Source organism: Vespula pensylvanica, chromosome 6 (assembly GCF_014466175.1).
Source record: "Vespula pensylvanica isolate Volc-1 chromosome 6, ASM1446617v1, whole genome shotgun sequence".
NCBI lineage: Eukaryota > Metazoa > Arthropoda > Insecta > Hymenoptera > Vespidae > Vespula > Vespula pensylvanica.
Window position 1 is genome coordinate 6,231,058 of NC_057690.1, and position 12,347 is coordinate 6,243,404.

General features: G+C 38.8%; 1 protein-coding gene across 7 annotated transcripts in view; it reads left to right on the forward strand.

Annotated features, from left to right (window-relative positions):
• Positions 1–12,347, forward strand: part of LOC122630282 (latrophilin Cirl-like) — a 247,514-nt gene that overhangs the window by 87,694 nt on the left and 147,473 nt on the right. The gene's annotated exons all lie outside the window — the stretch shown is intronic.

The following is a 12,347-nucleotide window of genomic DNA, read 5'->3' on the forward strand; positions in this document are numbered from 1 at the left end:
CTCTTACTTTTTCCCATTCGTACGGCCTCGACGTACCGCTTCGTAATTTATGTTTGCTTTATTACTAGGAGAATATAAGGAAGCGTCTTATTAAAGACAGCTGGGTCACTATTGCTAGCGGCACTACTGGATAACATTGTGAAAGGAAAGAATGAAATTTACGGAGACTTCAATAACATCATAATACTTGTTCCAATAATATTTATAGAAAACGTCATTGTTGATACAACACTAATTTTAATACAATCTGGTCTGATATTTTTATTGAACATTGAAAATTTCGAAAAGGAACGATGAATTTTCTTTTACATTTTGTTCGTTTGTTTCGCGAAAGAATCAAGAAAATTTACAATTAGTTTGCAGTGACTCGTCTAGAGAACGTTCGAATCTTTCTCTTTTTCTTCCATTTTCTTTCCTTTCACGAGCGGTCCTTTCTCGTAGAGAAACACGATCCTTACATCCATTGCGAGGGCTGCTTCGTATTTCTTTCTCTCTCTTTCTCTCTTTCTTTCTTTCCTTCTTTCCTTCTTTCTTTCTTCCTTCTTCTTTCCACCTTTGCCCTATGCGAGTTCCCGAAAGCCATGTGCCATTGCAAGCGCTGGGATTACCTGAAATCTACCTGAGAATTCTCTCCTTGGCACGTCAGCAACAACGTTTAAAGTCCCATGGGAAATCCATAGCTTTGTTTGGCCGGACGTCCAGCACGCGGGATAAGCGGATTCCGTGCCGCCTACTTTTTGACCGCTTCTACGCAAAGAGAGAGAGAGAGAGAAAGAAAGAGAAAGTTTTCCACGTTACGCTCTCTTTTTCAGATTTTCGTCGATGTCGTGTAATAAGTCGGTAAACACGTGCAACCGACATGAAATCGGATACAATTGGTCACAATCTTCGTGAACTTTAAAATCTGAAATGTTGACGTCTACAAAAAAAAGTAAAGAATGCATTCGCGTTTGCATTGAACAATGTTCTATAGTTATAAGTATGTAAGTTTAAACATCCTCTTAGTACGAGATGCTATGATTATCCTGTTCATAGATGCTCAAGTACATATTCAGCAGTGTAGGTTGACTCTCATAACGTGACTCTTATCTTTCGAGGAGAGGTACTGGTGAACGTGATAAAAATTCCTCTCTGTAGAAAAGAGAAAGAAGAAGTACCGGCATGGTTTCGATCAAGAGAAAGGAGAAGAAGAAAGAGAGGGGATGAGTGGACGTTACTTAAGGAGAATCCACAGGGACGAAAAACTTAGCCAGTCAAGTATATACGAGTTGTTCGCTCTCGAGGAATCGTCATTTAGATACTTGCTAAAAGCGATCCGCAATAAAACCGTGCCCGCACAATCTCTCTCTCTCTCTCTCTCTCTTCTGTTCATCTCTTCTTTCGATAGGAAGTCTAATGGGGTCCCTTCTTGCCGACCACGAATCGTAACTTTCTGCGAATGTACGTTTATGTGGAACGTCGCTCTAATCATTTTTTTTTTTTTTTCTTTTTATTTTACTTTAATAAGAAAGACGAAGAAAGAAGAAGAGAGACGTCGATCCTCGTATTAAATACGTCTACTGAGGGACCGCGAAGATAAGCAGCGAGTACGTGTAGACTTTAGAAACACTGACCAAAGAGAGGTTTACGACTCGGCCAGGTATCGAACGAAGAACTCTTTTACAGAAGAGAAAGGGTTTTGTCCTTCACAAAGTTAGTTAATGTTACTCATTCTCCGAGTTCGCCGAATTATATTCTAGAATTTTGTTCTTGGAAGAAAAAGTAGAATCTTTTGGTCCTTTGTCGTTGATGATTTTTCGCATAGAATATGAAATCACACAAGTACTTATGCAATAATGCAAAGCAATAACAGCAGATATGTTTACATGCATAATTAATTATCATTTTTCTATCACGCGTCAGTGTTCTTTCGTACAAGTTTATAAACGTGTTCGCACGTTGCTATCGTATTTTTAGACGATTGCGCAAATATTCCTATAAAGTAGGAATGAAAGATTGTGATATAAAAGTGTCGTAAAGATAATTCATTTTCTGAAAAAAAAAGAAAAAGAAAAATTAGTAAGCGTATTCCCAGCAGATGCTATAATTTCTTCTTACTATACGTTGATCGTGCATATTGCTTTTAGCGCCTTTCGATGGAACGTCGGGTAGAATGTCCTCGGCATATGTACGCATGTTATGTTAATCTTATGCTAATTCTGGATAGAGAATTTCTCGAAAACGGGATAGAGCGCTTATGATAGCTACTTTGTGAAAAATATACGTAGACGAGAAATCTCCGTAGTCGCTCACTCAATTAACACGTGCTATTCCGTCTTTCGCTAATGCGAATATCAGCAACGAACAACAATGACGATACTTGCTTCCATGGAATCTGTATATGCAAACACTGCCAACCAAATTTCTGACGTTGCTATGCACGTTCGTAAGCAACGACGGAGCTAGCTCGAGGGTGATTCGTATGTAAACTTAGGTTTACTACTATTAATTCCGGCTTCGCTAGTTTTCTATTTTTCTCATAGTATTTGATAGGAACTTATACATGCATTATTATCGAAACAAAGTGTTGTACAATGAATAATTAATATTAATCAACATTTTTTATACTTTATGATTCCATTTGATTGTCAATTATGGGCTTTAATATAAATGATATAAAAAAGGAAAATAGTAGATATAAAAATCCAGTAAAAAAAGAAATTACGACCTTCGTTTGGAATTATAAAAACTTAGTTCCCTATAGAAATCAGTGTAATTTAAAACTTTTTCATCGTAAATCGTAACTTTATTTATATATACAACGATATCCGTAAGCGAATAGCGATCCGCACGTTGTATTACATCTAATTCCATTTAATGGCGTGCAATTAAAACATCTCAACGGCAAAATCTAGCATCATTCATCCAAAATGTCGACGGGTCTTGACGTTACCTAATGTGCGATTTATGAAATTTCACTAATGAGGAAGTAAATCCTTTAGCCGTGTCAATTTATAAGGTATTTGCGAAACATACGTGGAGACTGATAACACGTACCCTATATACATGCATGCTAACATTCATGGTTCCGACATGTCAGGAGGACAAAAAAAAGAAAGAAAAAATAACGATTAAATCCATCGTCGATTGTAAATAATTTTAATGGCGCCGATGTTACATGCAAATCATGAGGCGGCTGCCATTTTCTTTTTTCTCCTTCCCCTTCTCTTTTTCTTTTTTCTTCTTCTTCTTTTTTCCTTAATAAGAAACATTTTCACATTTTGTAGAATGCGTTAGCAGAGTTTGATCGAAAAAACCTGAGACACCGTATACATAGAAATACATATGTATTATGCCCGTATATATACGATCTGATTGCATGCCGCAACGATATTAATCATAGCAGTCTGACGTACCCTCGACCCTTCTCTCCGTATTATTTACCTCCTTTCAGCCCCCTACCAACCCCTCGGGGACCGATGCGACGAGAGGAGGACCGTACCTATCGCAAGGGCCCGGTTGGTCGGACTTTCGTTCGAAGGGTTGCCCTTTACGTGTGTAGTGAACCAACACCTGCATTCTCGCACGTGTACGTGTGTGCTTTTCCAAGCGAACCGGACGGATCCCTGACACGATCACGACGTGGAATGCTCATAAAAAATACTTGGGGATTAATTAAAAAATGCCACGTCGTGCGGTAGTCGACGTGATAAAAAGAGGCGGTTAGAAGGAGGGGGAGGTGGGTTAATCGTCGGGAGTAGAGACGATGCTAAGGGGGTGGAAAAGAGATTGAGTGAGGTGGGAGAGGCTAGGAGATTATGTGAGAGCCGGAAGATTATACTTAAGTTCTGCTTCCTCGAGCTTCTAATCATCGAACGTTCCTTTCCTTTCTTCCTCCTTTCTTCTATTCTTTTATCTTTCTTCTTATTTCTCCTCTTCCTCCTTTTCCTCCTTCGTTTTAGTTTTCTTTTTCTTATGATCGACCCGAGCTCCGTTCCGTCTGATACGTCACCTTTTGTTTCTATCTCGCTTCTCGCTATCTCGCTTCGTCGGATTACTGTTTTAATATCTCGATCGTTCTCGAGTTATGAAAAGAGGAAGAGAGACGGGAGATTTTCATTCTCGGCGATAACGAGTATTAAAATTTAAGTATATTCGAATTTTGGTTTCGTGCTTGAATTTCGGTAGAGTGTCGAATATCCAGTGCTCGTCGAGGGAACGATAAATCTTGTATCGCTTGCGTCGAATGGAAACGTTAATGAACTACGAAAGATATATTCGTCGATTAGCTACGCTCGGCTTTACTCGTGGTGGAGAAAAGAAATGTCTTTCTACTTGTGAAGGGTCGAAGGATCGTACTTGGTTGAGATACGATTTCGTTGAGAAGAAAGGAGAGACTGGAGAAACAAAGGAAATAGGTAGAGAGAGAGAGAGAAAGAGAAAAAAATGGAGGGAGGGCTCCATTAAGTCCCTTTATGGTCGTATGTGGGTGAAGGTTCTACAGAGTATAGTTTTTATGTAGGTACTGAAAAGAATAAAAAGAGAAGGACTAAAACGCGTTAGGGCGAAAGAAAGGAACGACTGTTCGCTAATAGAAACATTCTCAAATATCGACATCTAAACTCGTAATAAAGCGTGCATGTTTATCGGAAATATTGTGAGTGAAAGATCAAATATAAAAAATGTAAAAATATCTTCGAAACGGAGACCACACACGCACGCATGCACACGAAGAAGGAAAAGAGAGAAAGAGAGAGAGAATGGAAACTTTGTTTGTAAATTATTACGGAGGAAATAGGATAGAAAATAAGTTCGATGGTTCCCACGGAAAATGTTATCGAATAACACCATGTGGAGACATAGAACATAGAAAGTACAGAAGAAGTAAAGAAAAAGAAAGAAAGCTGGTCCAGTGCGAAATAGAAACAAGATCATAACTTTATTCTCATTGAAAGAAGTTACTAACCTCAGCGGCCGTAGAGACCGAGAAGCCGATGCAGTTAACGAACTGTACACGACGTACAATGAACGAAATAGGAAAAAGAAAACGATTCCACTTCTCTCTTGGTGAGGTCGACAACGGCAACGGGTAGGCTATTGAGGAGGTCGACCTCTTGACCTTTCGAGCCCCGCAAACTCCAGACGAAGTTGCTCGATATTATTCACCAAAGACAATAGCCTATATTCGGAACTGACTTCTATGTACGGAAGCCACGACTTCTCTTCCTCAGTTCCTCTCTCCCTCTCTCTGTGTAGCTCTCTCTTTCTCTCACGTTTATTTTCTTCTTTTCTATTTTCTTACTCTCTCGGGGTAAGAAGAGAATCCAACTTCTTTCACCGACTTTAATGACTCTTTCGGCTTTTCCTTTTATTAACCTCGACTCTCGTAAAACGCGATTAGCCTAGCGACGCCGAAAAATCTTCCACCGGCAGCGAAATTTGTCTTTCTTAGAATGTTGGAAGGTGGACTTAAGAAAAGAGAGAGAGAGAGAGACATATCTCTCGGAAAATCTTTCAACGCGTCGACCTGCGGCAAGTAGGAAGAACCTGAATAAAAAATTTCTACGACTTTCTATTATCGTCTCTTACGTTGTACGAAATTTGGAGACGAAGTTTTTCATCTTCTTTACTAAGAACGACGAAATCCATATTTTATCATTAAACCTATCCAGATAAAAAAGTATTCTGACTTTATTTTTCATATAACGTCTTATTCTTCTTCTTACGTTTGCTGGTATTTTTTGTGGAAATAAAATGTTGGTCGTGGCATTCAAACTGTTAAATATCCGTATAGTATTTATTGATTTTTCAATGGCTTCCCTTCGAGTCGCTTTCACATCCTAATACCTATACGTATTTTATGAAATGGTATCGATGGACGAGATGGAACATGCAAAGATGTTTTAGAAAATTCCTCGCTCGACAATGGAATTTTAAATTGTGTAAATAAGTTGTCAAAGAAGAAAAGGTAGAAAATCGAGGTTACGCGATTCTGGAAAATCTATCGTATTCGTTGAATTAAGAAAAAAATTATCCTTAAAAAGGGGAAAGAGTATGCGGAATTTCTTTGCGAAGGTCGAACGATTGCTCACGGCAAAACCGACGTTTCCCTTTAAATTTTCTCACTGAACGCGAACGCTTATTTCTTTTTTTTCTTTTTTTCTTTTTTTATGCTGCCTGCGTGAGATATTTCTTATGCCGTCGCAGAAATACCGAACGACTCAAGTTTTCCTTTGTATTTACGTCGATCATGCAGAGACATTTGACCTCGACAAGCGAAGGAGGTAATCTCCTGCTTCGTCGTTTTCATCATTCTCGTCTCGTTTTCTTTCTCAGTATCACATATATGTACACACGCGTATTTACGAACACACGCTTTTGTTATTTCCAAGAGACGCGTGAAGGGTCACCGAAGGACTCGCGATAACTGCTTCACCACGATCAATTTTTTTATTTCTTCTTTGTTTCTTCTTTGCTCGTCATCGATAGAATCGTTTCTACGATTAGTTCAAAATCAAGATTAATTTTAGAATCGAAGCTAATTAAACCAATTTTACTATAATCGTAATGCCCGAAGAGATCTATTCCACATACGGTAACATATATTAGTGGAAAAAATCTATGGATTCCTAAGGTTATTAATTCTTAAGACGTAAACTTGGAACAAAGACAGATACGACGATTGTGCGATTTATCGATCGTGTCTTTCTACATAATTAATATACCATTACGTTCACATAGAGTCGTAAGATATGTTCGAGCGGTGGCCATCTTGATCGGCAAGGGCATCTCGCTTGTTTTATCGGCTTATACATCCTGTAGTCCATCTTCTCGACGTATAAGTCGGGTAGGAGAAGAAAGAGAGAGAGAGAGAGAGAGAGAGAGAGAGAGAGAGAGAGAGAGAGAGATGAAGAAAAGAAGGAGACAAGAAGAAGATTAGAAGAAAGAAGAGGAATACGAGTCACCGCGACTCGACTCTAGATGAAATGATTAAGAGTGATTCACAGCGAGCTCAGGACAGATGGCGGTTACTCTCCTAATGAGTTGTAATTAATGGTTTGGGTATGCGTATACACGTACACAGGAGATCGTATGTTCTCAGAACCGGACTCTCTCCGTGTCTCGTCTCGTCTCCGTGGCTCGAGCGAACGAGTCTCTCTCTCTCTCTCTCTCTCTTTCTATTGCTTCTTCCTTTTTTTTTTGATCCGCAAAATTCATTCTTTTATCTTTGAAAAACCGCCTCCGTAGATCCATAAAAATGACTACCAACCGAGGAAATACTATTAATATTTCAATGACTTCTACGATCGTTCCGACTTCCACTTATTTCTCCGAGGCTTACCTACCAATCAAGCAGCATTATTTCACGAAGGGTCGGTTAAGGGATAGGAAGATGACGACGACGACGACGACGACGACGACGACGACGACGACGACGACGACGACGAGTCGTGACTACTCATACATCGTACATTTTAACGCATATAAATCCATCGATCATCCATTTCTCACTTTAAATTCGTTTTAAAAACACTTGCTTCCTTGATAGTTATCAAATCGTAAGACGTAAAGGAAATGACAATGTTATATAATATAGACGATTATAAAATTACGCGCGTTGCTAAAAACGATAATAATAATAGTACCAACATGAGTACTAAAGCAAAATGAGGTAATGGAGTATAAATGGGTAAATAATAAAATAAATGATAGAGAAAAAGTAAGGAGAAAAAGTGCTTGGAGAGTGTCCTTCTTTTGAACAAGTATTTATTTTTGTACTCGTCTGTAATCTTTGATCCGCGTAATCGCTTGGTTCACGCTACGTTTCGCCGCTTGTCGCATGTATCGAAAAAGGGCACGAGTAGTCTCTCTCTTTCTCCCTCTCTTTCGTTCCTCTCTCTCGTCTCATCGTTTCCTGCGAAACCCAAAGAAGAAGGTAGAAATTTCTTCTTGGCTCGCGCGCTACGTCGATGCCGGTGCTGCCGTTGTCGTTGTTTGCCATGCTCATCACGATACACGATGATGGTACTCGATGGTGGTAGTGGTGATAATAGTAATGGTGAAGTCAACGTCGGTGGCGTAGTCGTATTTTCTTCTTCCTCGGCAAGGCAGAAAATTCCAAGACGTTCATGTCTGACAGCATGGCGTCGTTCTTACGGCGATGCTTTCCGAGTTTCAAGGACGATGCGGCCAAGATGTTATGGAATACAACTTGAAAGAGAGAAAGAGAGAGAATGAAGGAGGAGGAGCTCGAGCTCTAACCATAATCTAGCATTACGTCGAGTGGTCTCCGCGCTTGGAAGAAGCACCTCGGAACGAGTTTGTTCGTTTCGGCGGATTATCCTACCTTCCAACGTTGGATTCTTCGTACAAAGAAAGCGAGCATATTTTCACGGTTAAAATTCACGCTGGAATCCATGTATGCGAGCTGCTTACCGACCAACCGGCTTACCCGATGTATCGCATCCTTTTAATCTATTCGGCAGCGAAAGACGATAATCGTCCTGTCAATGCGAGCTTTAAGAATTTACGTGACGTCGCTAATGCCATGGCATTAAATCGATCGTCCTCGACTTTCCATTCGAAGCGATTACGCCTCCAACACGGATTTTCTGTATTTTTCAATGTATGAAAATATTTTTGCTTCGCATTGAAACATCGCCTTTAACCGAATATATCACAAGATTTGCCTCGAATTAATTTCACGCTGGTGAATTTCGAATTATTCTTTTACTTATAGAATTCTAAACTTGAAATTATTTTTCTCCCTTTCCCTTTCTCTATCTGTCCGTCTACGTATCTATCTATCTTCGAATATTCTCCGAAGACAAGGTTAAAATATTAAAATCCGAGCATTAGGGATAAAACGTATGACTTTCTAACAACGTAGATTCCCTTTCGAACACGGATGCCGAAGAAAAGCCATGTGTGGTATAGTCGCTAACGCAATAGATCCGGACGAGTGTGCACATACCATAATCCTCGAAAGAAACGATATGAAAATCTCGAGATACATCGGTTGGTGTATGCGGGTGCGAGCATTTCCCTTGGTCTTCCAACCTTTTTTAAACTTGAATTTTAAAGCAAGACCGTACGTGTAAACGCGAAATCCGCCTTTGAATGAGGGCTCTTTCGTTGGGAGAGGTAGTGAGAGGGAAATATAGAAAAAGAAGGTAGGAGGACGAGTGAGAAAAAGATGCCGACGGTCAACGTTTTTCGTTTACGGTAGAAAGCATTTTCCGGTGAGATCTGTGTCCAGCCGTGGCATCCGATCGTTGCATAAATATGAGGGAACCACGGTGCCGACGAACGAAACACACGCTGGCATGAAAATGCGATGAAGGTAGCTCGATGACAGAGAGAAGGTGAAAAACGAAGAGGAAGACGGATGACCGTGGACCGGGTAAGCTCGAATTTCCTGTCTCTTTCTCTTTCGCTCGAATCGCTTGGCCTCTGTTACGGGTGGAGGCGAGAATTACCGAAGCACCTGTGGAAAAAAGTCACACAGAAGCCCGTGCTAAATTTGTGGACCAACTGCGGGAGATAAATGGATGTGGATGCTGGAGAAACGTTTATCGTTACCAAAATTATTCCCCGACAACTGATACGAAAAACCTTCTGCTTCAACTTGCAATTATCGTTATATTAAAATAATCATTGAACGTATTTTATTTGAATATGGAATGACGATGAAATATATCAATCAAAATTTATTATATCGATGAATATGTAGGGAATTACATATAAACTATACAAAACTTTTGTCCATCCACAACAAATTCTTTTTAATAAATTGAATTTAATTAAATTTTCGAATCTTCTTATATTTTCATTTCACAGTGTTGTTTTTTGGAGGAGGAGGTTGTGGCGATAACAAAAAGTCGTAAAAATATAATATTCACGAAAATAATAGCATTATATATATATATATATATATATATATATATATATATATATATGTCCTCGGCAACGTTCGGCGAAATAAAAGTTCCGCACGCTTCGAAAGTTACGTCTCTTGCCGGTTGATTTACGAGTGTATCGCTTTATCACGGGTCATTGGGTTTATCTCGATATTCCGTATAATTTCTACAGAGAATAACGTCGAATCGTGGAAAGAAGTTTAATGACCTATGGATAGGGTGACATTTATGTATGTCAGTCATACACATTTTCTTTCAAAACTGCGATGGATTCAAATACGTTTTTCTCCTTTAAATGTAAAATTCAAGTAAAAAGAAAAAAGAATATTTAAAAAATAAATTTCTTCCATTAATGAAAACAAAGAATTCTTTTATAAAGAGATCGTGTGATTTCTACGTTGGTCTGCATAAAAAGAGAGAGAGAGAGAGAGAGAGAAAGAGAAAATAGTAGAGCTATGACCTGAATCGTACGAAAAAAACAAAAAGCAAAAGCGTGATATGAACGAAAGGAAAACGAAAAAAAAAACAAAAAGAAATAAGAAGAGGAGTCTCGACGAACAGCGAGCGACGATGAAGGCGAGTGGCTGAGAGCGCGGTTTAAATTAGTTTAATTTTACGGCTACCATCATGGTCGCATTCAATGCTCGTTTCTTAGCGGCCCATTCTTTTCGTAATTGCAGTTTTAATCTGTCCAGCGGCCTCGAAAACCTATTTTTCATTCAACAACGAGACATTTGGCTCGCTAATCATTCTCCTCTTCTTTGACAACTCCTACCCAAGTTTCTTTTTACGCCAGTCATTTTCTTATTCAAACTTTTCACCCCTCCTTTTTTTTACGAGTCATAATTTTTGTATTTAGCAATCGAAGACTTGTCGGATGTTTAGTAGACAATTTAGAGAATGTGGTTATTGACAACTATATCATTCATTAATGACTCAATTATTACAGCACTAATCTCCCCTTAAATCAATTAGTTACTTTTATTACTTTTATTATCCCCCTTTATAACAATTAATTTACTTTTTATAAATTGTTATTTAATATATGTACTAAAATCATTAGTTAATTGAATCGATATGAAGACGACGAAGACGTATTTAAGATTCACGAAAGTTTCAAGTATATTTCCTTTCGTAATGTGAAAGATTTCGAAGAATAAATTTCTCCCTAATTTCTCCCTATCGTTGAGCGTTACAAATCGGTCGCACCCTCCATACGTAATTTTAATCTCGAACGCAGCTGAGAGTGACATCGTTAAAGGGACGTTTCTTTTTCTCGTTGGTATACTCTCTATCGTAGATACCATTCATTCTGAAACAAAATTTTTGCGTTTTCTCTCTTTCTCTCTCTGTCGATTTTAATTTCGTCAACGATAGAATGTTTTCTTTGCTTTTGTATTCATTCGACTGACAGAAGAGTCGAAATTTCCAGGACACTTTGTTTTTTTAACGCTTAAAAGAGAATAAAATAAATCAGTCGGAATATTCAAAAACCATCGTGCTATTTCATTCGCAAACTTCACAGACATAGAATTCATTCCTATTTCATTGTCAGTTGTTTAAGAACAACTTAATATCTACATTCAATTTTTTACTTTCCTACATTCTCTCGTTATTCAGCCTTTTTTCTCTCTCTTTTTTTTTTCCTTTTGTTAAAAGGAGGACGCGATTGGAGCAACAGAAAAATATCATTTTCCCGGTCAAATATTTGACCGGGTCGAAGGCTAGCTCGTTTTCCATGTTGCTTTTTGACAGAGCTCCACTTTTTTGGCATGACCTCTCTTCCTCTCTGATCATAACTCTTATACGATTCATCGATGAAAGACGTGTGCGTAACGGACGCATTTGACGAATGTACAGCTTGTATGTGTGCGTGTTCGTTGCGGAGAGGAAGAACGAGAAAGTATGCTCTTGCGCACGAGAGGATACAGAGGAGAGAATGAGAGAGAGAGAGAGAGAGAGAGGAAGCAGAACTTTTGCACTTTAGCCCGATTAAATAGTACGGTCCTGGTCGGGTAGCTGGTAATTACGCAAAGTGGTCGGTGGTCCCAGCTTGCTCCACGTTTCCCGGCCTCTGCTTCCACTCTCCCTCTTTTCCTCTTCTCCTCTCTCTCTCTCTCTCTCTCTCTCTCTCTCTCTCTCTCTCTCTCTTTCTCTTTCTCTCAACTCTCTTTCGCTCGAAAGCACGCAAGCGCGTTTCCTTTAGAATAAGGATACAAATTTTTACTTTCTCCACGTACCTTAATACTTTTTTTTAGCGAGGTTTTAAATTAACGGAAGCGTGAAAGGGTAGCCTCTATACGTTGTTGATTATTTCTTATTTTTCATTTTTTTCTTTTTTAAAAAAATGTACTCGTACCTAGTCTTGATTTATTAATTATAAAAATTTCTTAATTATTAATGAAAATTTTAAATATAATTAACATCGTTGTCAATATTACATTGTCG